General features: G+C 38.7%; 1 long non-coding RNA gene across 2 annotated transcripts in view; it reads right to left on the reverse strand.

Annotated features, from left to right (window-relative positions):
* Positions 1–1,390: 1,390 nt before the first annotated feature.
* LOC148213816 (uncharacterized) overlaps positions 1,391–27,789 on the reverse strand; it is a 31,054-nt gene continuing 4,655 nt past the window's right edge. For both annotated transcript variants that reach the window (XR_015793726.1, XR_015793725.1), the window contains exon 3: positions 1,391–2,461. This is a non-coding gene — a long non-coding RNA (uncharacterized LOC148213816). The remainder of the gene's footprint in view (positions 2,462–27,789) is intronic.

The following is a 27,789-nucleotide window of genomic DNA, read 5'->3' on the forward strand; positions in this document are numbered from 1 at the left end:
TTATTTGCAAATCATGGTGGAAAATAAGTATTTGGTCAATATCAAAAGTTCATCTCAATACTTTGTTATATATCCTTTGTTGGCAATGACAGAGGTCAAACATTTTCTGTAAGTCTTCACAAGGTTTTCACACACTGTTGCTGGTATTTTGGCCCATTCCTCCATGCAGATCTCCTCTAGAGCAGTGATGTTTTGGGGCTGTCGCTGGGCAACACAGACTTTCAACTCCCTCCAAAGGTTTTCCATGGGGTTGAGATCTGGAGACTGGCTAGGCCACTCCAGGACCTTGAAATGCTTCTTACGAAACCACTCTTTCATTGCCTGGGCGGTGTGTTTGGGATCATTGTCATGCTGAAAGACCCAGCCACGTTTCATCTTCAATGCCCTTGCTGATGGAAGGAAGTGTTCACTCAAAATCTCACGATACATGGCCCCATTCATTCTTTCCTTTACATGGATCAGTCATCCTGGTCCCTTTGCAGAAAAACAGCCCCAAAGCCTGATGTTTCCACCCCCATGCTTCACAGTAGGTATGGTGTTCTTTGGATGCAACTCAGCATTCTCTCTCCTCCAAACACAACGAGTTGAGTTTAGACCAAAACGTTCTACTTTGGTTTCATCTGACCATATGACATTCTCCCAATCCTCTTCTGGATCATCCAAATGCTCTCTAGCAAACTTCAGACAGGCCCAGACATGTACTGGCTTAAGCAGGGGGACACGTGTCCAGTACTGCAGGATTTGAATCCCTGGCAGCATAGTGTGTTACTGATGGTAGCCTTTGTTACTTTGGTCCCAGCTCTCTGCAGGTCATTCACTAGGTCCCCCCATGTGGTTCTGGGATTTTTGCTCACTGTTCTTGTGATCATTTTGACCCCACGGGGTGAGATCTTGCATGGAGCCTCAGATCAAGGGAGATTATCAGTGGCCTTATATGTCTTCCATTTTCTAATTATTGCTCCCACAGTTGATTTCTTCACACCAAGCTGCTTGCCTATTGCAGATTCAGTCTTCCCAGCCTGGTGCAGGTCTACAATTTTGTTTCTGGTGTCCTTCAGCAGCTCTTTGGTCTTGGCCATAGTGGAGTTTAGAGTGTGACTGTTTGAGGTTGTGGACAGGTGTCTTTTATACTGATAACAAGGTCAAACAGGTGCCATTACTACAGGTAACGAGTGGAGGTCAGAGGAGCCTCTTAAAGAAGTAGTTACAGGTCTGTAAGAGCCAGACATCTTGCTTGTTTGTAGGTGACCAAATACTTATTTTCCACCATGATTTGCAAATAAATTCTTTAAAAATCAGACAATGTGATTTTCTGGATTTTTTTTCTCATTTTGTCTCTCATAGTTGAGGTATACCTATGATGAAAATTACAGGCCTCTCTCATCTTTTTAAGTGGGAGAACTTGCACAACTGATGGCTGACTAAATACTTTTTTCCCCCACTGTATATAAATTTGAAAAATAAATAAATCTAGAGAATATTGTAGATGACTCTTAATGTGTTGCTGATAATCTACTCATAATATCATATTCCAGCCATCATTCCTTTAGGTGCAGTTGAGGGAAACCAGAGCCATTCCACCCTCTGTTTCAAGAGACTGGCTCCTTTGAATTCCTCTGGTTGAATAATTTATTTCCTCCTATTACAGCTCAAGTAGTACAAAGGTTGTGCACAGCTGTCCTAAAATGTCATAGAATAACCAAATACTGTATTATGACAGACTTCTTACCACATATCCCCTTCCTCAAAATAACCAAGTATACTCTGAAACTCTGAGATAGTTTATGGTTTTTATGAACAATGGCTCATAATCCAATGGCCACTTAAACTATTGTTTCAAGCCCTTTTGTATAGATTTCTGGCACTCTTGCTGGGCCCAAGAGTAACTGAATCTTGCCTTTAATAGTAATAGGCACATCTATTTAGAAAATCCTCCTAGAATCAAACAGGATGCATACTCAAATAGCAGGAGACTGGAAAAATACAACAATAATTTTATTAGTGTTCTACAAATCCTGAAGAGAGATCCTTCAGAACATCCAAGAGCATATACAAAACATGTCTTTTTCAGCTGGTTTGAACAGAACCATTCAGGACATTAAAGAATTTTTTAAGTGGATCATGGAACTCTGCATGGACCATCTCTTTCTCTATACCTATGCTGTAATGTACTTTAAACAATTGGCACCACTGATCTAAAAGATAATATGAACTGTTTTTAAAGACAACAAACTTTCTGCACCTTAAGCAGGTTCATTATCCAAACTTCAAAAATTAATCTCATTTTGTTACTCCTCAAATATAAGGCATTGGATGAACAGAAAATCCTCAGACTAAGCTAAGATGAAATCACTTTCCTCTTATACTTACAAAATGGTGGGATGTACTTCATGTGACCAAAAGTTGTTCTTGTTTGTTGTGAGCCTTATTTCAAAGTTTAGGAAATTCCAGGTAGGTTTCCCTGCAAAATTTAATAAGGGTCAACACTTTTGGTAAATTCAGTGACAAAAAATGCATTTGGGGATTATTTATTATGAATTTCAGCAAATACAACACTGTTACCTTAAAACAGAACAATTCATAAATACAATGTATATGATTATTTAGGAAATAGATTTATATTCTTGATATATATAGTTAACAGATAGAGCTAAAGATTCATATGGAATGGGAATACCAACATTTTTATCTGTTTACACTAATATGAGTCATGATTGTTCTCAACTTAAGCCTTAGGGTCCTTGATAATGCAAGAAGGCAAGGCAATGACTTTGTCCAAAAATATTTTTCAGGATGAGGCACATCCTTCCCTCTACAGCACACAGTTTTGCAGGGTAGGATTTCTAAAAGTCCACTGCCAGCACACTTGACCATGATAATCCAGGGACATAGAAACAGCTCATGTCAAGAAACATAGATCATGTCAAGCAGTGGAAAGTGCTTAGAAAAACAGAATCCCAGAACATCTCATCGTCCTCATGCAAAACTTATATACAGGTCTGAAAGCTATTGTACATATAGAACATGGTGACACAGACTGGCCCCAGGTTGCCAAAGGAGTGAGAGAAGGCTGTATACAACTCCCTTATTTATTCAACCTATATGCTGAATATATATTAAGGGAAGCTTGACTGGAAGAAGATGAGAATGGTTTTTAAATTGTAGGAAGAAACATCAATAATCTGCACTATGCTGGTGACACTCCGCTGATAGCCAAAAATGTAAAGGATCTGCAAGTACTAGTAATAAAAGTCAAGAAACTGTATTCTGCAAACTATGTGGGGGAAGTAACAATCTTTCCCAGTGCAACATGAAGCATGATGTCTTTCAGGTCTTCTCTACAAGCTCCTTTTTTGTGCTGTGTCTTGGAGGCCCAACTTCATCGCCTATTTTTCCTCTAGGCTCTTTCACAGCACCTTTCCTTTTAAAGTCTGTTTCCAAAAAGAAATTGGTTTGCTATTTCTCCCTGGTGTTCTTCTAAAAGCCAGCTGGCACAGAATACTAAAAGGAAAATGCACAAAGGCACAACTTCCAAAAGCATTTGGAACTGTTCTAGGAACTCCTGAAGCTGTTCTTTATAGCTTTTTACTGGGAGGTCTTGAAGAGTAGGTTGGGCTGTTGCTAGATGACTATTACTTCATGCTAAGAGATCCTCAGAGAGCCTGCAAACCATTACTTGTAATGCATGTCCAAATAATCATTTGATTGCATTAGCATTTTCATTTGCTTCATCCTACTTTTGCCTGTCACAAATAGTGATACTCCTTAGCAATTCTACTGGATCACAATAGGACAATGTCAAGAAGAGCATATAAAGGCATAATAAAATCACAAACCACTGTAAACATCCAGAAAAGCCTATGGTACCAGACTCGATGTTTTATACAAAAATTCTCCTCCCTCCTTTTTTTTTTTTTTTTGCTAAACATGCAACTACTAGCATAAAACATTTTTTAAAGTAAGCACACATTTTCCATAGTTCAAGACATAGTTTAGATAAAGGTCCTCCTTTCTCTTGAACACACTTTCAAATGGAAAGCCTCTTATTTATGAGATATAAAACTAGAAATAGCAATTGTACGTGTTTTTAGTTAAGAATCAGCTAGCACAAACACTATGCAGTACTTAGAACAAGGCAGGTGCCTTTTCCATTATAAATTAACAAATATGGATTAAAGAATATATTTTACATATTACTTTCCCAATTAAGGTTCCCTAGGTGGCTCATTATATAATATAAATTTAGTGTTAAAAAAATCTAAACAATTGTTTTTATAGTTAAAGGATTAGTGTTTTTGAACAGATTTACTAAAATTGATTTTGGAATGCAATACATGACTCCAAAATTAGCAAAACTACTCACCTTGTGATAATGTCACATGATAGTTATGACTACAAACTATTGTGTAAATGGCTAGAGCATATTATGATGTATTAAAAATATCATTAAAAATAAGCAGGAAACCTCTGCATATATTTAGATTAATGATGGTGCTAAGGAAAGGATAATATTTTCCCCATTTTAAAACAAAAGCTATGTCCTTATATTATTATTTTTAACACTCCACAAGTTTGATTTTGATTGGAAAAATGGCCATAGATGTTTTCAGAGGCTTTGAAATCATTTATTAATGGACAAGCCTATCAAATAATTGCAAGAGGCCATGCAGCCCCCCCAATAGTCTATGCAATTTGGTACCTATCTTTGTAAAAACATAAATCATGTATCCCAGACGCCAAACCACCCCCTGAGAGAATTGTAAGAGTTTGCTACCAAGTCAAAAGAGATTTGCAGCATGAAGAATTTGTAATGAAATTGGCTGTTTAATTGCTTTCCTTACAATTTTGGCCCATATTCACTCTACTATTTTATATTTTAAAATATCATAGTAAAGGATTAAGCACACATTGTTTGTCTTCTGCTTAAATGTGTAGTCTCTCCTGCCCACTTTCATTTTAAAAGATTAGAATATGTTCTGCACATTTGTCATGTAACACCAGGTTTGATGTTTATTCTATCTTTATTTACATACAATTACAGTACAACTTCAGATTTTTGCAACCCCAATTTCATAGATCTAGCTCATCAGCTGCTCATACTGCAGCTGTGACAAGGTATTCATATGGTAGACCAGTAAGGGGAAACATATCCAAGGGTTTGGTATTTGTACTATTAATATAAAATACATTATCCAGATCCAAATGTCATTTATTTGTAACATTATGGAGTCCTTGGTGCTCTCTGAACTTGGATGTTTACTTTCAGACGTTTCATTACCTAACTAGGTAACATCATCAGTGCTAGTGAGTGTGGGGTTTGCTCCCTGTTTATATACAGTGAGCTTGCCCTGCCAGTGTTGGTGGAGATATGGTTTTCTCCTTGGTAGTTGATTAGGGTATTGTTTTCTGCTTGACTGTTTGTCTGATGTTAATCCCTGCTAATCTGGGTGTTGGTTGCTGGAGAGGATGTGTTCTGGTCTTTTTATTTCCTTAGCTTTTTTTATTGTCTCTTTTGATTGGTGTATAAATGTGGTTTATCTCTATGAGTCTATTGATGGCTCATTTATCTGAATGTCAGCCTTCCAGGAATTCCCTAGTATTTTTGGATTTAGCTCGGTCTAGGATCCTCACAGTTTCCCAGTTGAAACTGTGGTTGAATCTGTCCATGTGTTGTGAGCTTAAGGAGTTTTCATAGTGTCTTCTGACTGCTAGCTGGAGTTCATGGATGCGCTCTGCTAGTCTTCTGCCTCTCTGTCCTACATAGTGGCTGTTACAGTCCTTACACTGTATATTGTAGATGTCTCCTGTTTTTTCTTCTTGGGCTACTGGGGCTTTAAGTTTACTTAACATGTTTTGGAGGGCTTTAGTTGGCTTGTGTGCTACAGTGATGCTGTGTGGTTGTAATAGTCTGTTGGTTGTTTCTGAGATGTGTTTGATGTATGACAGTATTATCCTTTTTATAGCTTGTGTTGGTTGTGATGTAGTGGGTTGAGTGGTCAGACACTTTTTGATGAAGTTCTGTGGGTATCCATTTTATTGGAAGATGTTGTATATGCAGTCTGTTTCCTTGTTCTGGTGTTCTGGGTTGCTGCATTGTGTTTGTACTCATCTGAATAATGTTTTTACACAGCTCCTCTTGTGAGAGTTTGGGTTGTTACTTTGGTAATAGAGCTCTTGGTTAGTGTGGATTGTTTTTCAATAGACTTGTGTTTCTAATTTGCTGCCGTATCATCAGCAGATGGAGGAAGAAAACAAAAAGACCAGAACACATCCTCTCCAGCCACCAACACCCAGATAAACAGGGATTAACACCAGACAAACAATCATGCAAAAAACAATATCCTACTCAAGAAACTACCAGGGAGAAAGCCACACCTCCAACAACACTGGCAGGGCAAGCTCACTGTATATAAACAGGGAGCAGACCCCCACACTCATTAGCACTGATGATGTTACCTAGTCAGGTAATGAAACGTCTACAAGCAAGCATCCAAGCTCAGAGAGCCCCAAGGACTCCACAGATCAATCCTGAGCTGCATATATTGTCTTCTATTTGTAACACTGATCCATTATGCCTCTTGGTGGAAGCCTCATTAGCTTGTGCCTAATGGTTGCACATTAAGAAGATGTGTATTTTATCTTCTCCCCTATCTATTTTTTCACCTGCATTTATTTTAAGGTCTTGAATATAACATTTTATCAGAAAAGGCAGGGAAAAAGAAAAATACTAAAATGCAGCACCTCCACCAGTAGAGGGTGATATTATCTTAGCTGTTGATGGCAGTTCTCTTGTCACAGAATAGGGAAATTTAACAAGAGGTCTAGTTGTCTGATTTGTTCTAATTAAAGATAGTACAGCCAGAATACTGGACTAATGGAAGAGGCTTACTCAGGGACCTCAGGTAACACTTTCTAGATGGTTATAACTATCTAGCTTCCCATTTTTATAGCATCTTAGTATGTAATTATACTGAACCATCCATACAACTGTTTTTCAATGCTCCCTGCTTTTTATTATATCACATTATGGGACCCAGGAGGCATAAGCCACATAGAGACATTCACTTTTGGCTGGCCTTAGAAATTATAATAAATGCCAACACTGTCTGTACCCTTTTCTCCATCTGAAGGCTTATTAATTTATTGCATTTATATGCTGCTTTTTGCAAGCAGTTAAGTGTTGTTCTAGCTGGGTATTTCTGTTAATACATTAAATGGGTGTTTTTTAATTGGCTATGTGAGCTTTGTCATGCACTAAGAAAAAAGCAGTTGAGCCAGAATTAGAACAAATTAAGGGCAAAATAGAACAAGGAATTGCTATGTTTGTATAATATAATTATTTACTGCTAATTTAAACTATATATTTAAAACGTAAATGCAAATTTCACATGTGGAAAAGTAAACTCCATGTAGTTTTTTTCTTTTTTAGCATATGCAGACATATCAATATTTTATCTTCATTCAAACAGTATATAATGTACTTGAATAAAAAATCAGTGAAAAATTGACTTCGCAATCATTTATTCAACAGAAAATTAACAGATATGCCATTTCCTTCTGTGGAAAAAGTAAGTACACACTTGACTCTAATGCCTGGTATTGCCCCCCTTGGCAGAAACAACCTCAAGTGGCCATTTCTTGTAACTGTCTACCAGTCTCTAACATCAACTGGGAAGAATTTTTTTCCCATTCCTTCATGCAGAACTTTTTCAGCTGTGTGATATTTGAGGGATTTCTTGCATACACAGCCCATTTCAAATCACCCTACAGAATCTTGATTGGATTTAGATCCAGACTTTGACTTGGCCATTCCAGAACCCTTCATTTTTTCCCAGCCATTCCTTGGTGGATTTACTGGAATGTTTAGGGTCATTGTCATGTTGTAAGGTCCACTTTTGGTTGAGCTTCAATCTTATGACAGATGGTCTCATGTTATCCTCAAGCACTCTCTGGTACAATAAAGAATTCACAGTGGATTCTGTGATGGTGACCTGCCCAAGTCCTGATGCAGCAAAACAGCCTCAAACCGTAATATTTCCACCACCATGCTTTACAATTAGTATCAGGTTCTTCTGGTGCAACGCTGTCTTTGGTTTTCACCAAACATGTCTTCTAGTGCTGTGACCAATAAACTCTATCTTTGCCTTGTCTGTCCAAAGCACATTGTTCCAGAAGTCCTGGTTTTTGCCTAGGTGTTCACGAGCAAACTTTAGTCTCACCCAGATGTTCTCTCTGGACAGCAAAGGGTTCCTCCTGACACACCTTCCACCTAGAATTTCTACAGCTTCTTTGTAATGGTAGACTCATGCACTTTGACATCAATAGTGGCGAGAGCTATCTGTAGGTCATGTGATGAAATTCTGGGGTTCTTTGAGACTTCTTTCAGCATCTTGCGTTTTGTACTCAGGTGGAATCTGCTGGGATGGCCTCGCCTGGCCAAATTGGCAGTTGTTTGAAATCTTCTCCACTTGTAGATGATCTTCCAGACAGTGAAATGATTGATGTCCAGTTGTTTGACAATCTTTAAAATCCCTCCCCAGATTCATAGGCATCTATAACCTTCTTTCAAAAGGCCTCGGAAAGCTCTTTTGATCTGGGAATAGTGAGTGATACAGCATACTTCAACAGCAAAGAGCAAATCAAACTAAATGTCTGAGCTTTAAATAAGACAGGTTCCTCCCAGACCCTCTCTAACGATGTTCTAATTATTTGCACCTCATCTGGTATACCTGATTCTAATTTTAGCTATTTGAGGTAGTGATAAATGTAGGGATGTACTTACTTTTTTCATATGCAAAATTTGCATTTATGTTTATTTAAATTACACAATGAACCACAAAATGTAAATGGTGTATGATACTTGCCATATTATATCCCCTTTATCATTCAACATTGTTGAAATAAAGATAAAATTCCTGTACGTTGAAATATGTTGTCAAAATTTTCAACAGGGTATACTTACTTTTTCACATTACTATATAATTAAAAAAGAAGAATCTTGAACAAACAGAATGTAGAATGGTTGTATATCCTAAACCTATTCAATTCTGTGGGATTACTTTCTTTTGAAAGGCTAGGCCTGAAGCCTTACTTTATTTCAACTGTCCCTAAATTGTGATTTTCAAGATGTACTGAGATTAAAGTTTTAGAATGGCCAAACAGAATAGCCAAAAGCCAAAAATTCGGAGAGTTTATTTATTTTGTTTTATTTGCTGGATTTCTCCCCCGCCCATCTCCCCCACCATGGGGGACTCTAGGCGACTTATAAAAAACATTAAAACTATAAATATATATAAAATACATAATACATCTAGAATTAAGAATACTAAAAAAGGGAAATCCAAGAAGATGGGAAATCGGGCCGGGGACAGCTGGCCACTAGGGGGCTAGCCATCTCCCTGCTTGAGGTATTCCCTCCCCCCCCCAGGCCAAGTGACAAAGCCAGGTCTCCAAGGTCCTTCGGAAGGCCAGGAGTGAGGGGGCCAATCACACCTCCAGGGGCAGAATGTTCCAAAGAGCAGGGGCTACCGCAGAGAAGGCCCGCCTTCTGGACCCCACTAATCGGAGTTCTTTTACTGAGGGGGTCTGAAGCATCCCCTCTCTGTGTGATCGGGTGGGACGGGTAATCTAATCCATCGAGTTATAATCTAATCCATCATTTCTCAACCTCAGCAATTTTAATATGTTTGGACTCCAACTCCCAGAATTCCCCAGCCAGCATACTGGCTGGGAAATTCTGGGAGCTGAAGTCCACACATATTAAAGTTGCTGAGGCTGATGAACACTGAACTAATCGAACAAGAGGGTGCTAGGCTAGAAAAGGCTACTTTATTAAAACTTTATTTTCTGTAAGTACACATCACTGTAACTGGAAATATCACCAGCTTTAAGGTAAGTGAAGATGTGGAAGATACGATGAAGCTTTTCAATAAATGGATAAAAGTGCAAAATATTATATGCCTCATCATTTCCAAAGTTCTTTTCATTCTGAATATAAGCTTACTAAAACACATTAGTGGTTCACATTCATAGGATCCTACAATTTGTCTTTCTCATTTCTTCAATTTAAAAGTCATGCCAAGTGCTATGAGTCTCTTCAATAATAAAAAATTGGGAGAATAACTTTTGTTCTAGGCTATTATGTTGTGAATTCATTAATGGAAAATCTTAGTGAATTTTCTTCAGGAAGCACAGAAATGCAAGAAATGCAAAAGAGATGTACAGATTTGCCTTTAGTTGCAGTGTTTAGGAAAATAAAAGTTATCTATTTAGGATTTCATCATATAATACTGTCATCAGTATTTCAAGTATAGAGTGAAATGGATAATACCATATAATATTCTATGTAGTTCTTAAGCAAAACATTCTTCTCCTAGAGCAGTAGATTTCATACTTTATAACACCAATAGCATTCCTTAATTTGCAAAAAAAAAAAAAAATCAATTCTGTACTTTATGTCTTGTGCATTGTTACTCATTTCCTTAGAACACATGAGCTCTGATATTTTGAAATATGGGACATTCACTTATGATTAGGATGATCTGTCCATGTTTAAAAAAATCCTTCCAACCAGATAAAGAGTATTTCAAAGAAAATGTTAACCAACCTCTTTTGAGGATTCAAGGCTTTTGTAGGATTCAGAAATGTAACCCCCTCCAGTGTACACCCTGAAATTTATAATCCAGTTATCACTCAGTCTGCTATATGGATATATTCAGCTCAACACTAGGCATTGCAAAGGAAGATCGGTAACAGAGGATAATCTCTTTTCAGCATCTTGTATAGTATCATTCTTCTTTCCCCTTGCAAAATCCCAAGCATTCCTCAGATTGTATCAGCTCTGATGTTTTCAAACATGGGAGAGTCAGTTTTGATAAGGATGGTCTGTCAAACCTGATAATTTATTTTTTGCAGGACCCATATAATAGTCCATCCATTCCCAATCTGCACTCATCTAAATGTGCTGGAACTGCAATTCACAAAACTGCGCTTTCTGATAAATGGGAACTGTCATTCCAAAATATCTAGAGCGCTTTGGATTAGGAAAGACTGCCATGATCATGGACATACATGATATACACAGAGATTCATGTTAATATCAAATTATTCAAAATTAATTGAGTTAAAGGCTCAATCCCAAAATATTATTTACTTACAATTTTTTAAGTCAAGTATGAGTCACATGAAGAACATTTTTATTATTGATAATAAAACAGTATTATTTAATCATGTTCATAAAACATGGGCAGAATTAGATAAATGATTCCAAATACTGCAGTTCCAACTGTTCATAAAATCAGCTGTAAGGCAAAGGGGAAGGGGAATGAAAGTATATACAGCATAATAATAAAAAAGCCAATTAACCCTACTACACTAAAGAAGTAGTTTGACTTTTAACAATACAGACAGTGGAGTTTGTTCTCCAATCACTATCAACCACATTCCATTTCAACTGGTGACTAAAACAATTGTTATCTTGTCACTTCCAATTACAGAGGAACGGCAAAACTTTCCAGTTTGTACTATTCTATTGGCTTTGGGAATACAGTACGCTTATCATCCAGTATCATCAAGCCTGGCTTTTAAACTCCAATCATTAAATCCATTGAGAGGCACTCACAAGAAAGTTGCATTTTCTCCTTTTGCATCCACAAACAAAACAAATATTCTGTTATCTTCAGAACAAACTGAAAAGTCAAGACTGCACATTCACATCTCATTATATGACTCACTAAAATAAATAGTATTTTCAGCACATATACCGTATATTAGCACAAGTTTACAAATAAATGTTTCCTTCCTGCTCCTATGTTCACCTCAACTCAATCTACATTTTTCTTATAATTTTGTTCTGATTCAAATAAGGCTCTGCAGGGCCTTATGATATGTGCCAGCGGATTCCAGCTTCTTTGGCCAATCAGTCAGACCAAGCAGCCAGGTCAAGGGTGCTCTCTGGGCATATCTTCCTTGATGCTATCAGCCAATTCACACACAAAAAATCATATTCCATTTGGAAATCTCCAGATGAACTGTAGCTCCCATAATTTCTAATCAGTTCTCTGAAATCCTGGCTGCAAATGTGAGAGATGGTCTAACAGATTAAGAGAGCATCATATTGGTGAAGGCAAAGTAACTAGGCCTGTAATGCCCTAAAACAGACAATAATCAAGGTTGTACAATTTACTTGGCTCTATGTCTTACCACACACTTTTCTTAAGGCTCCATTCCAATTGCATTCAATTTACTACGTTTCCCCGACACACCAAACTCTCACTTTTATATAATAAAGTACAGGTAGACTTCGCTTAACAACTGCTCTGTTTAGCAACCGTTCAAAGTTATGACGGCACTGAAAAAGTAACTTTAGGACTGGTCCTCACATTTACAAACATTGCAAAGTCCCTACAGTCACGTGATTGACATTTGGGCTCTTTGCCACTGGTGGGCATTTACAACCATTGCAGTGTCCCCATGATCATGCAATCATCATTTGCACACTTCACAACCAGCTTCCAACAAGCAGAGTCAATGGAGAAACCAGCAGTAAAATCACAAGTTGTGGTCACATGATGTCTCGCTTAATAATTGAATGGGAAGTGACGTAAGTCCATCATGGTCACATGATGTTTTGCTTAGTGACCACATCACTTAATAATGGAGGTGCTGATTCCAGTTGTGGTCACTAAGGAAGGACTACCTGTAGGTAGAAGCAAAAACCAGTTTCACTTTTGATAAACATTCATTCCTCACAACAGACCACAGATTACTATCTTTCTCCCAGCATTTTCACATCTGCATACATTAAAATTTCTCCATCCATTTTCTCCATCTATAGAAACATTCTATCAAAGTACACAAATTCATCAATCTCTTCTTGTTCCCACCATTTATGAAAAGCTTCCATTCATTCATCATTTTCCTCATCAAATAAAATCATCATGATTTCATATTACATTAATCTTCAGACTTAATGTTGCACCATACAATTTATCTAACATTCACTGCAAATCATTTGGGTTCTCAGCCAATGACACAGTACCATTGGCACACATAAACATACCTTCACATCCTCAGCCAATGTATTTCTAATGTCGCTGCAAGCATTCCTTTTCAATAATTCAGAAATATATTAAACAACCAAGGGAACATCATACATCCTTATCTTACTCCCTGCTCAATGGTGAACCAAATTTTTAATCTTTCCATTTATTCTAACTCATGCTTTATGTCTATCATATGTCACTTTTCTTACATTTAGCAACCAATCTTTGACTGCATATTTGTACAAAGCATTCCATAGTTTAAGTGTATTCACTTTCTCATATTTTCTCTAAATCCACAAATGTCCATTAAAAATCCCTCTATATGAATATTTCTCAGTTACTAGATAAAGGACAAAAATCTGGTCTGCAAACCCCATGTCTGACATAAAGCCATAGTACAATTCCAAAAGTTTGTTGTCACTCTTTGGATCAGAATTCTGCTGAACACCTTATCAGGCAACCTTAAAACATCAATCATTTTTGTATTCTTTGGCTGGTGTGGGTCTTCCGGGCTGTGTGGCCGTGGTCTTGAAGTCTTGTTTCCTAACGTTTCACCAGCACCTGTGACCGGCATCTTCAGAGTGCAGGAGCACAAACAGGAGCAGTTCTCTCTGTGCCCAGGGTGAAGTGACCCTTCTGTGGGTATTTATAGAGATCTGGGGGGGGGGGGTTGGGTTACTGAGTGGCTGCTTGTTTTGGAGTCAGCATCTGTGTGTATTTTCCTGGGGATTAGGCAGGGTTTTTTCTTCTACTGAATTGTTAACGAGGGGCTGCTGGGGGTGATTAGCAAGTTCATTGTGTGAACTGTTCACATGTCCTGGTGGTTGAGCTGAGTTCGTTGACCTTTTGCAGGCTGTATTTTTCAGGATTGGTAGCCAGGTTTTGTTGATTTTTAGACTCTCCTCTTTTTTATTGAAACTCTGCTGGTGTTTGTGAATCTCCTGCTGGTGTTTGTGAATCTCAATGGCTTCCCGGTATAGCCTGGTATAGTGGCTGTTGGTGTTGTCCAGTATCTCTGTGTTTTCAAATAGGATTTTGTGTCCAGTGTGCTTGAGAGCATGTTCAGCTACTGCAGATTTTTCTGGTTGCTGTAGTCTGCAGTGTCTTTCGTGTTCTTTTATCCTGGTATGGATGCTGCGTTTTGTGGTCCCGATGTATACTTGTCCGCAACTGCATGGTATGCGGTATACTCCTGCAGCGATGAGGGGATCCCTTTTGTCTTTTGCTGATTTTAGCACTTCTTGTACTTTTCTGGTGGGTCTGAAGATTGTTTGGAAATTGTGTTTTTCCATCAGTTTTCCCATGCGGTCTGTGACCCCTTTGATATAGGGCAGAAATACTTTATTGGTGGGTGGCTGTTTTTCTTCTTCAGTCGCATGTTGCTTTCTTGGTTTGATGGCTCTTTTTATTTCATTCTTGGAGTAGCCATTCGCTTGTAGGATCCAATTAAGGTGGTTAAGTTCAGAGTTCAGGAATTGGGTTTCGCAGATCCGATTGGCATGATCCATGAGGGTTTTGATAATGCCTCTTTTCTGACGTGGGTGGTGGTTGGAGTTTTTGTGTAGGTACCGGTCTGTGTGGGTGGGTTTTCTGTAGATTTTGTGTCCTAATTTGAGGTCTGGTTTGCGTATGACCAACGTATCTAGAAATGGAATTTGGCCATCCACTTCTTTTTCCATGGTGAATTGTATATTGGGGTGGATGCTGTTTAGGTGGTTCAGGAACTTCTGTAGGTCTTCTTCATCCTGACTCCAAATTGCGAAGGTGTCATCCACAAATCGGAACCAGAGTGTTGGGATAATGGGTGCGGTTTCTAAAGCCCGTTTTTCAAAATGTTCCATGTAGAAATTTGCTACAACTGGGCTCAGGGGGCTTCCCATGGCGACGCCGTCCATCTGTTCATAGTACTCATTGTCCCATAGGAAGTAACTGGTTGTTAGGCAGTGCTGAAATAAGGCTGTGATGTCTTCTGGAAAGATCTGTTTGATGAGTGCCAGGGTGTCCCTCACTGGTACCTTAGTGAACAGGGAGACCACGTCAAAGCTGACCAGTTTGTCTGTGGGGTTGAGTTTCAGGGTGCTGATTTTCTCGATGAAATGTCCTGAGTCTCTGATATGGGCTGGAGTCTGTCCCACGTGGGTCTGTAGAAGGGTGGCCAGGTGTTTGGATAATTCATATGTCAGGGAGCCAATGGCGCTTACGATGGGTCTGAGTGGGATCGAGTCTTTGTGGATTTTGGGGAGTCCGTATAGTCTGGGTGTAAGGGCTTCTGTCTTGCATATGCGTTGAAGTGCGTTGGGGTGAAGGGAGGAGTTCCTCGTCAGGGTGTTGGTTTGTTTCATGATTTTGCTGGTCGGATCCCGTTTTAGTTTTCTGTATGTGGTGGGGTCTAGTAGTTCTCTAACTTTGTCTTTGTATTCATCTGTTTTCATAATTACCGTGGGGTTGCCCTTGTCAGCCGGCAGGATGATGATATCGGGGTCCGAACTGAGGGTTTCTATGGCATTTCTCTCTTTCCTCGTTATGTTGCTGGTGGGGGGCTTTGCTCTCCGTAGGATCCTTGCTATCTCACCCCTTATTTCCTCTGCTTCCTCTTCAGGGCAGTGGCGGATGGCTGATTCCACATTGGCGATATCTTCCACAGGAATTCTGGGGGGTGTGATTGCGAAGTTTCCTCCCTTGGCTAGGATGGCGGTTTCTTCTGGCGCGAGTTGGCGTTCCGTCAAATTGATGACAATGCGGGCGGGATCCAGCACTGGTTTTGGTTGACTGTTTTGGCATTTGTTAAACTTTTGCTTTTGCCTGGTTGTGTGGTCAATGATAACCTTTTCCATTTTCCTGTAGGTTAGGGTGTCAATCTTGTCCCAGTCCTGGCTTCTCATTTTCTGACTGATGCTGATGTGTGTGTCAAATAATTCTTTGTCTGTGATGGCAAGCTTTCTGCGGGTTGTGTGTATTCTCTCACGTAGGAGGGCTTGTTCAAGTCGGTCATAAATGCGGTTAGCTTGTGGAGATTTGAGAGTCCTTTTCGTTCTGAGAAAAGCTGGGATGGTCCCAGTGTCTCTGCATCGTAGTAGGAAGGTTAAGGAGCATAGTAGGTGTGCTTTTTTGTTCCGGAGTGTTCCTAGTCTCCGTGTCTGTCAGAACGTTTCCTCCCCGTAGAGGCGTTCAATGTATTGTCGAAGGCTTTCACGGCCAGCATACGATGGCTGGTGTGGGTCTTCCAGGCTGTGTGGCCGCGGTCTTGAAGTCTTGTTTCCTAACGTTTCGCCAGCACCTGTGACTGGCATCTTCAGAGTGCAGGAGCACAGACAGGAGCAGTTCTCTCTGTGCCCAGGGTGAAGCGACCCTTCTGTGGGTATTTATAGAGATCTGGGGTGTGTGTGTGGGGGGTGTTGGGTTACTGAGTGGCTGCTTGTTTTGGAGTCAGCATCTGTGTGTATTTTCCTGGGGATTAGGCAGGGTTTTTTCTTCTACTGAATTGTTAACGAGGATGCCGGTCACAGGTGCTGGCAAAACGTTAGGAAACAAGACTTCAAGACCACGGCCACACAGCCCGGAAGACCCACACCAGCCATCGTATGCTGGCCGTGAAAGCCTTCGACAATACTTTGTATTCTTTCTTGCTATCTTTTCCTTTGTATAGGGAAACAATAATGGCATGCTTGCAAACATCAAGCACAGATGCAGTCTTAACACACACATTAAACAAGTTACACAGCCATTCCTATTCATATTCATATCTAAAATGTTACCCTCAGCTTCAGCCTTACCATTTTTCAATACCATCCCAGCATTTATGACCTCCTTTCATCCATTTTTTCTTGGACACTAATATTTAGAGTGTTTCTTTCAATTACACTCTTCAATGTAATCACTATCGTTCCCATTAACTTCTATAAATCACTTCTTCCAGCATTCCTTTCACCACTGTTTTGTCCCAAACTATGTCATCACTATTATTTTTAATTCCATTCACTCTGCTGGATGCATCTTGTTCATCTTTTCACCCATTTCTAAAACAATGGTTTATTTCTATTAAAATTATTCTGCATTTTCTCTGCCTCTTGTAATCTCAGGTATTTCTTGTTCCTTTTGACTCTTTCACTGGAGCTATCTTTTTCTCTATATATACATTATACTTTTTCTCTCATATTTGTTTTTCACGTTCTCCAATATGGATTTTTCTCATCCACAGTTTCTTTGATTTCATAATTTACCAAGCATCCCTTTTCATATTTCCCACTTAGCATAATTCCCCAAACTTTTTTTCACTCTGTTCCAAGCAGTTTTCACATCTTCTTTCCTTATGACCACTTTCCATTTATTCTGGTCGTCCAAAGATTCATACTCTCTTTTCTTGCAGCCATCCTACTTTCATTTTTCTTTTTCTTTTTCTTTTTCCTTCCATGTTTATTGCTTCCTAAGGAAAAAATTCACTTTTGATCCTACCCAAAAATAGTTTGTTCCATATTCAGAATTGTTCACCATCTCTGTATCCTTCATCAAGTCTCTCAATCCTTTGTTATATACAAGATATTTTTCTAATTAGATTTTCACTAAACAGTCACATTCTTATTCATTTATGGGTCTCCAAATGGCCCAATCACCTTTTCTGTACTTTTTAATCTTGTTTCCAGCCATCCATTCATGCTAGTTAGCAGAATAACTTTTTCCCCTTCACTGCATTCATTCAGAAATACGAACAATTTTTCCCAACTTTCGTCTCTGGTGTTTCTATTATTATGAATAACTAGAAAACAGCTTTTATCTATCACTAACATACATATTCCTATTTTCATACACACCCACAACTTAGATATCACTAATTTATACTTTCTGACATACATTTTAGCCCTTTCATTTAGAATTAAACCTGCACCTTCACTTCCCTGCATGTATTCATAAATCAGACCACCTTCATTTAGATCTATTACTTCATTTCCATTTCTTTTAATGTTATAGAAATCCAACTTAACTACTTTTCCTTCATTTATTTCATTCGATAATTCATGCTTTTTAACACTTACTCCTCTTACATTCCAAGTCAAATGTCCATAAGCCATGGCTGTTACCAGTTGAAACCATAAATAGTGATCTCTGCTATCCATTCTAGCTTTGGTCAGTGAAGGCTTTCAGGTAATGTGTCTTCAAGATATACAGGAAGTATAGACTCAATTTTCATTTTATGTAGTATAGACACCCTCTAGTCAGATTAGATTCTTCACAATAGTTTTCTCAGGGTGGTCTGAATAGACAACTATATTGACCCAGGAGAAACTTGCAAAGACCTTTGAAGCTTCTGTGTATTTTAAAATTCATAGTTTTGAATTTGTTTCTGCATATATATGCTGCTTATTAAAGCTTAGAAAAGAGGGTGGGGATTGTTTCTACAGCTGCCTGATAAAGTGTAGAAAACAGATGGCAGAAAATTGTGGATGGGTTGAAGTGGGAAGGTTGGCTTGGAAGACTAATTGTGGGAGTAAGACTGCAGTAACTTTTGAAGCCATGGAATAATCTTTGGATGAACTGAGTGACAGGCAGGTGATTGTGGAAGGGATAAAGCAGAGCAGGAATCTGTGTTTTCTGATTGGGATACTATGAGTAAGTGTGTGTGTGTGTGCGTGTGTGTCCATGCATATGTGTGTGCATGTTTATGATTCTGCAGTATAGGCTGTACAGTATCATATATGGGATGCGTATTCCAGAGGCAAGAGGATAGTGTGACTGTTCTATTCTTAAGTCAAAGTCTCTTGTGTCAAAGAAAGAGGTCCAACCTTAGAGAGAAGAATAAGGAGGGATGCTCAATCCTGCCTTCACTCCTTAGCTGGCTCCTCTAGTAAACTTCCTCCCGTTAGAACTAATTGGAGAGGAATTCTGTATGTATGTATGTATGTATGTATGTATGTATGTATGTATGTATGTATGAGAGTTACATAGAATAAAAAGGAAATGAAACAAAAATCTATAGAATAATTAAAGTGCTCCATCTTAGAAAAGATTGTTCTTCCTAGTTCATGTAAATCATGTCTTAGACTGGAATCCAGAAGGCACACACATTTTGTGGCTCTTCTATGGGTGGCACTACCCAGCCAACTTTGGCTCATCTTAGAGAAGCTAAACAGCATCAGACCTGGTTAATACAGGATGGAAGACCGTCAGAATATTCCATAGACAAAAACTATACTGGGATGTAAAAAATCCAGAAAATTCAAATAACAAACTATTTCTGTATTATTGCCAAAAAACTATATGGTTGCATCCATGCAATCATCAGAAGGTGAACTCAGCTCAAGGGAGACTTTATCATTCAAAAGTAAAATAACATATGATCTCATGAACCTTCTTCTAAACTCAAGGATACATTCAGAGCAGCTGAAACAAACTGTTAGTGGAAAAAAGTGAGACATTACTCTATAAACTTCAAAGGGGTTCACTGAAACTTTTTCATAAATCCATCAGTGCTAATCATGGCACTTAACCACGCTCCTGGATATTACCGCACTGCAGAACTTTCTTGCACTTCATTGATATGGATGAATAAAACTGATAAAAATATAGCCTAATAAAATATTATTAATAAGTATAAAAACATAGCAGCAAAGCAATGAAATCTACCTAAACATTTTTTTTTTTGGTTCAGGTGAGTAGACTCAAGTAAATCTGCCATGTACTAAACTACACGAACACCATCCATTAACATGCTTCAAAATTAATTCACCTCATCCTACTTTGATGAAATCATATGTAATTCACTACAGAGCTCATCAGTTTTAAACAAAAGCTGCTCACAATAAGAGCAGTGAATAAGAGTGGCTACAAACAATAGAACAATATTTTTAGTTTGCCAGCTTTAGGATGGTTTCCCTGATCACTCCATATATAAGCATCCACTTCTTGCCTGAAAGTAATTTCAGAGGAAACTAATTCTAAGTAAGTTTGCACACAAAATAATTTGAATCAGAAATGTATTACTACACTGTACTAAACATAGTAATCTAATTAAAATTATCAGTTAGAATTCTAGTACGGCAAATAGGGTTGACTATGAAATGAACATCAGCACTATGAGATTATAAATCTAGCATGAATTAATCAGAACTCTATTAGGTTAACACAATTTAAAATAGAAATAGATCAAAGTAAAATTTGTATGCCTATTTAATAAAATATTCAGTATCTCTGAAGTTGAAATAGGGAGAATGTTATACAGTAGTCTCAGATACTCAATTGACATCAGAACATTTATGGCTAAATACAATGCTGTCTGTTGTGAATAATCTCATTTACTGCAATGAGATTATTCAATAATAGGGCTAGATTTAGTGGAATTGCTCATATTAGTAAGTATACATCAGATGCAAAATATGCAGGATTAAAGTATAAGAAGAAAGGGCAAAGTAGCATATTAAACAATAAAGAATGCTACTGTATGCATGTAGAAATTAAACCAGATGCAAAAGTGTTATCTTCAGTATCTATATGCATACATACCTATACACTGTTGTTTATTTATTTAAATTTAGAGGCTGCACTGCTTACTCTGGATAGCTTACACTATACACTATACACTATCTAATGCTCTGGATAGCTTACACTATAAAATTAAAAACACTAACATCAGAAAGAAAAATAATGAAAACAAAACAAACCCTGTACACAATGTCAGCTACTTGGTTGTCCTGCTCAGTGCATGCTGTTCCTGCCTGGATCTTACAACTTGCCACTATGTGTTGGACTGTCTCTGAGACCTCTCTGCACAGTCTGCACTTGGGTCCTGTCTAGTGTGGTAGACCCCTACTTCCATGGATTCGCTGCTTAGTGCTTCTTCTTGTGCTATGATAAGTGCCTCAGTGCTGCCTCTTAGTCCAGTCCTTTCCAGCCATTGGTAGGATTCCCCAATGTAAGCCACCTCAGCTATCTGTCAGTGGTACATCCCATGCAGGGTCTTGTTTTGCCATGGCACTTCCTCTGCTTGAACTTCCTCCCATGTCTGTTGCTGCCTGAGGCATTCTCTCAGCAGCTCATCTTTGGGTGCCATCTTACTGATCTACTCCTGGATGCTCCGGGTTTCGTTCAGGACAGTGGCTTTGACACTCATCAAACCCGCCCGCCCTCTTTGCAGCTGATGTACAATCTCTGGGTGTTGGACTTGGGATGGAAACCTCCGTACATTGTGAGGAGCTTCCAGTTCTTCACATCGGCAGCCTCCATGTCATCCTTTGGCCAGCTCACTATACCGGCAGGATATCTGATGACTGGCAGGGCGTACATGTTGATGGCATGGATCTTGTTCTTCCCATTGAGCTGGCTCTTCAGGACCTGTCTTATCCTTTGGTAGTACTTGGATGTTGCTGTCTTCCTTGCCTCCTCATCATGGTTCCCATGTGACTGGGATACCAAGGTACTTATAGCTGATCTCTGTGTCTGATATGTGCCCCACTGGTAGTTCCATTCCATCGGTCTTAACTACCTTCCCTCTCTTTACTATCATCCTGCCACACTTCTCCAGTCCAAATGACATCCCAGTGTCCTCACTGTAGATCCATGTCAGGTGGATCAGTGAGTTGATGTCTCATTCACTCTTAGCATACAGCTTGATGTCATCCATGTAGAGGAGGTGGCTGATGGTGATTCCACTCTTGAACTTGTACCTGTATCCAGTCCTTGTGATTATCTGGCTGAGGGGGTTTAAGCTTATGCAGAACAGCATACAGTGCATCACCTTGGTATATGCTGCACTTGATGGCCACTTGGACAAGCTGTCTTGAGTTGACTTCCAGCATTGTCTTCCACAGTCCCACTGAGTTCTTGAGGAAGGTCCTTGGAGTCCTGTTGACTTTGTATAGCGCCAGGCATTCACAGATCCATGTGTGTGGCATTGAGTCATAGGCTTTCCTGTAGTCAATCCAGGCTGTGCTCAGATTGGTCTGCCTAGACCTTGAGTCTCAGGCGACTGCTCCATCTATGAGCAACTGGTGTTTTGAACATCTGGTGTTGTTCCCAATGCCCTTCTGAGCTGTGCTCGTGTACTGGCCCATATGGTCTTGTAGCTTGGCGGCTATGATGCCTGATAGGACTTTCCATGTTGTGTGGAGGCAGGTTATTAGCCAGTATTTGGTCGGTGTGTTCCCTTGTGGGGGTCTTTCATGATCAGCACTGTCCTTCCGTGTGTTAGCCAGTCTAGGTGGGAGCCTGCTGCTAGCAGCTGGTTCATCTGTGCTGCTAGGCATTCATGCACTGCTGTTAGTGTTTGTGTGTGTGTGTGTGTGTGTGTGTGTGTGAAAAACCTAACACACTGTTTGGTAAATTTCTATGGAGTTCTTCAGTTCTAAATATATCTTTGCAAAAGATTGAATTATCAGTTAAATATGGGATCTTGGATGATAACATTATTTATACCTTTTGACAAATTTTGGACATCTCCACTTAGTGCAAATTCTCCATCCTGGATCCTTTTGGAATATCCACATATATAATACCTTTAATTAATTGGACTCTTTTGGGTTCAAAATACAATAGATTTGCTATTTCTTCCATTACTAAAACTGCAGTATATTATTTCTAGAAAAATGTGCTTTTGTCCTTTTTCTTATGCTAAATTGATGGTATAGAAGTAATCCATATCTTAAAGTTGATTTTTAAAAAATGCTTTTATGGAAGAGCCAGATGGATGCTGCGACCCCTCCTTACATTAGTTAATGGATGGTAATAATGAGTTTTTATTATTTCCTATGTTCAAAAATAAATGCTGGTTGCCTCCCACTAGCATTGTTTACATTAACAATATTTACTGACATCTTGATTTGGATCAGCAGCATTTGCATACACCTAAGTTATCAGAAGGGATAATTAAATCTTATGAGACCAAAAACCCACAGCTTTATAAATATCTGTTACCAGGAAATAAGCTTGATATCCAAATTTTAAAGACTGAATGGAATAAGGAACTGGAGATGCCCATTTTTCCAATGGGGAACAATATGATAACTTTAATTCCCTGAACCTCATGAGGTCTTAGATTGCAGCTTATAGAACAATAAATATGTCGGAATTATTAGGCTCCATTTTGTTTGCACAGAAAAGGAATTAAATAATCGTGTTGTTGGAGATACATAAAGAATAACACTTCATTAAAACACGTTTTTGCAATGTCCTAAAGTTACTGTATTCTGGGAAGAATTAGTCATACATATGAGACAAAGTTTAATATTTTTGGATGCACGTATTCTTTTTACCTACCACATGGAAACTGATAGCTGGATGATGGAAATGGATTCTCTGTGCCCTTATTGGCAAGAAATTAGGTCTTCAGCATTGGAAAGACAAATTTATGACCCTAATTACCAAGTGGACGGAAGACCGTTATGTTACTTACATCTTATGAATCAGTTGCCTATAGATGTAGATTATGCATGGATGATTACAATGAAATATAGTTATTTTTTACTGAAACTGTTATGTAAAAGTTTTTCTTTATTTAATGAAGGAAAAATGTCTCTGGGAAGCAACATGCATCAGAAATGTACGGAGTGGGCATAGAGAGTGGAGCCATTTAATGCATGCCAGATTTCCAAGGGTTGTTTTTTTTTAGCTTTTGGTTAATACTTGGGGGGGGATTTGGGTCTATTCCACAGTTTTCAATAATCTTATTGTGTTTTTCACCTAAAAATTCCCAATTTTTTGCAGTTGTGCCACTAAAATTTGACAGTGCAACTGGAGATAGCTCCAAAGCCACAAAAAGGGATGGAAGGCTCAGGTTTCACATCTCTGCTTCATGGGTGAAGTGCTAGAAAACATATTGCCTCTTAACTATAGGAAAGTGAATTATATGTGCTGGAAAAGCAATCAGAAAAGTTTTAGTAGTCTGACCATGCAATAAAGTAATCCTACCTATAAGTACTATGTCTTATACAAAGTTTTCTCTGATTTTTTTTCTGGAAGCATGGATCTCCACCCGATGTCATAAATAAAAGCCAATACTCTGTTAGGTGTCTAGCCAAAATGGGCATGTAAGAGTATGGAACATTTTGAGCTTTTAAGAAAAGTGCTACCAATTACATTTCCCCACATTTTAGCAGTCCCGTTGTTGAAAAAGTTATCGGGATCCTCCAGTACATGCATAATCATTTGAAAAACAAGTGAACAAAAAGCTACCTACCCACATTGCTTTCTGTAATTTCAAGGGCTAGTCTAAAATTCTTCATTAACCTAATAGAGCTAGCATTCAATGAGAGACACTAATCTTCATGGGCTAGGCAAAATGTTTAGCTTACATTCTAATTCATAAATATAAAATTCTCTACAAGATTTGTTTCTAATTTGTGGCAACACAACAGACAACGTATAATATGGTACACTTCATACCTTCGACACTTTAATTCATAGAAAAAGGAGAAACATTAATACTACAACAGAAAGGTCAAAAGATAGAATGAAATCAAACTTACTACCAAGGTTTGTAGTTCTGCTGGCCAGTTCTAGGGTTCGGTGTTAGAATCTCAATAGTCAGTTGGATGTAATTTGTACTTACCTATGCAGGATTCTTGAAATATAGCGGGTAACGGGTAGACCCGTCAGCAGCTATTCTTATGGTTGGGGACACTGCTTTAGTAAAAAGCAATGCATTGTTTAATAATAGCAGCAGCTAAAAGCTTGTAGTTCTACAAATCTATGTGCCTATTCCATAGGCAACTATACATTTTTGAGCCTCAGTACTGCTGTTTTAAAATGGGACTTTATTCTTAACAATGCTGGCATAAGTTGTTGTTTCATAAGATTGCAAGGTTAAAACAATCAGTGCGTCAGTGCTTCTCACTTACATTAACTGTCTTTTATTGAGGTTTGGCCAGTTCTAAAGTTCTGTATTAGAATCTCAGTAGTCAGTTGGATGTAATTTGTACCTACCTATGCAGGACTCTTGAAATGTAGCTGGTAATGGGTAGACCCATCAGCCCCTATTCTTATGGTTGGGGACACTGCTTCGGTAAACAGCAAAGCAGATCTCTAACCCAGTCTGCCTACCCCTGCACTAGCCTCCAACAAAAGACAATTCACTCCCAAAACTACACAGAATAACAGCTGTGCCCTGAGGGCCAAATAATGATGTGGCCTGCTTTGGTGGCACAACACAGAAAAGCAAAAGACTAAGAACTGAAGCCTAAATGTTGCAGCAAGACTTTTAATGCTTGTCCTACTAGGTGCTATTTGAGTAGTACTCCAGATGAGAAGTACAGTATCAAAGATCACATCATCATCAATTCATTTTTTAAAGATCTTATTTTCCAAAAATAAATAATAACAATTTAATATATATCTGTCTTATTGATATTCCTTCTGCTTTTTCAATCGTACAGGTAGTCCCCACTTAACGACGGTAATTGGGCCTGGCAACTCTGTTGCTGAGCAATGTGGTCATAAGGCATAATGTCACGTGACTGCACCGACTTATGACAGCAGTTCTGGCAGTCCTAGTTGCCATCGCTAGGCCTATCCCGCGGTCATGTGATCACCATTTGCAACCTCCTGCCAGATTCCCCATTGACTTTGCTTGTCAAAAGCCGGCAGTGAAGGTTGCAAATGGTGATCACATGACCACAGGACACTATGACGTCGTAATTGCCAAGTGCCCAAATCGCATTCACATGACCTCAGGGACACTGCAACAATCGCAACTACAAAGACCCATTGTAAGTACTTCTTGTTCAGTGCCATCATAACTTCAAATGGTTGCTGAACGAGTAGACTTTAAACAAAGACTACCTGTAAATAAATATTGTCATAATTCTGCTTATGGTCCAAAATCAGTTCACAAATTGTAGCACAGATTGCAAGGCTTGCATAGCAGCACTATATATGTCAGAAGGAGGCAGCCTATCGATAGACAGAGGTCACACATTACTGTGGGAGTGAGTGAAGTAAACGGGAATGGAAAATGGAAAATGTGTGCATCATATGTGTAAATGTTGGAGTCAGTCTGATGTAGCAGGTTAGGTGTTGGACTAGGAGTGGGGAGACCCAAGTTCTAGTCCATCCTCAGTCACAGAAGCTCTCTGGATCATTCTCTCAACCCAGTCTAGCTCACAGGGGTATTGTTATGAGAGAAAGTAGGAGGGAGTGCTATGTATGCCACCTGAAACTCCTGACTTGAAAAACAGGATATAAATAGAATAAGTAAATATGGATGGATCTGGGTTACCCCATTTCTCTGGAGTTTTTAGAGTGGATGGTGTTTGGTTTGAAATAATTGTTAAAACTATTTGAGGATTTGCACTAAATCTTTCATGTGCTTCTTGCTTCAAAAAACTACACTGTTGATTTTTGGTAGTCCCAGTTACAGTGAGCAACAAAAGAGATTCACAGGGATCACACACAGTTCTGGGGCCATAGATTATTTATATGTGAATCAGTATACATTGTACATCGATCAGTGCACATTGATCCTGTGTTTATCCTTTTTGTTGCATTAACTATAGCCTTAATCACCTCCCTGTTGGACTACTGCAATGTGCTGAATACAGTATGGGGTTGACCGTGAGGAACATTCAGAAGCAGCAGCTGGTCCAGAAGCCAGCAATGCATGCAGATTTGGACAAGCCAAAGGTTTCATGTACAATTCAAGGTGTGATTATCTCTTGTGTTTTTAATATTGTTAGCCACCTAGAGACTCTATGTTGAGATAGGATGGTCACAAAAATCACACACACACACACACACACACATGCACGCACACACATGTATGTACAGTATGCATTTTAACTGTAATATATTTGGTTCACCCAAATGAAATAGCACACAAAGCCACTGGCCACACCATATACTCCCACAGTAAGTACTTCTTTTATGAATCAGTTCTAAAATGCATTGTGAGTTAAGCAGAAATATACATATCTGAGCTATATGTAATAGAAATAATAGGTATATAGTTTAAAGTGTATTCCTCTGCCAGTTTAGGCATGCTTAAGTTCATTGCATTGAATCTAAAATAATTACTTAATTTGCACAGAAATCACTGTCACACCTAAGTTTCTCACTGATTTCAATGGAACCTAATTGTACCTACCTTGCTCTAGTACAGTGTTTTTCATACTTGGCAACTTTAAGATGTATGGACTTCAGCTCCCAGAATTCCCCAGCCAGAGAGTTGAAGTACACACAACTTAAAGTTGCCAAGTTTGAAAAACGTTGCTCTAGGACAAACCCATTTGGTTTAGCATGCTAAGTTCTGCATATATTGCAGCCTTTCTCAAGTAGCTGTTTTCTCTTTCTACTTCCAGCATTTCATTTCAATGACCAGCTATGTGCCTAAGCCAGTAGTACAATGTGACTTCCAGCAAAATACAAAAAGTACTTAATCGCGCAAGGTTATTTCCTGTGTGTTTCATGCTTTCAATTTCACATTATAGCCCTAATTGATGGAATTATGCAACTACGGAAAATCACAATTTGGGACCCTTGTAAGCAATCTTCTCGCTAGTTGCAGCTCCTATACTGTAAATGTCTTGCTTCCTACTTCCAGCCCTCCTTTCTTAAAGTTCTCAGTAGAAACCTTTCTCATAATTTGTTGTTCATTAATTATGACCCTCTTTTTTAAAGATGTTACAATTGTTAATTTTAAACTATTGCTTTCTTATGTAAAATCCATTTTGAATTCATTCACATTAAATCAATTTGGTGCCTTGTCCTCTAGTATTCGTATATTCAGCAATTACCTTTTGCACTCCAATTATGAGACAATAAAGAACAA

Source organism: Python bivittatus, unplaced genomic scaffold (genome assembly GCF_059951505.1).
Source record: "Python bivittatus isolate LINGU-HERP-01145 unplaced genomic scaffold, Pbiv_v1 ctg000850_np1212, whole genome shotgun sequence".
In the NCBI taxonomy this organism is placed as follows: Eukaryota; Metazoa; Chordata; class Lepidosauria; order Squamata; family Pythonidae; genus Python; species Python bivittatus.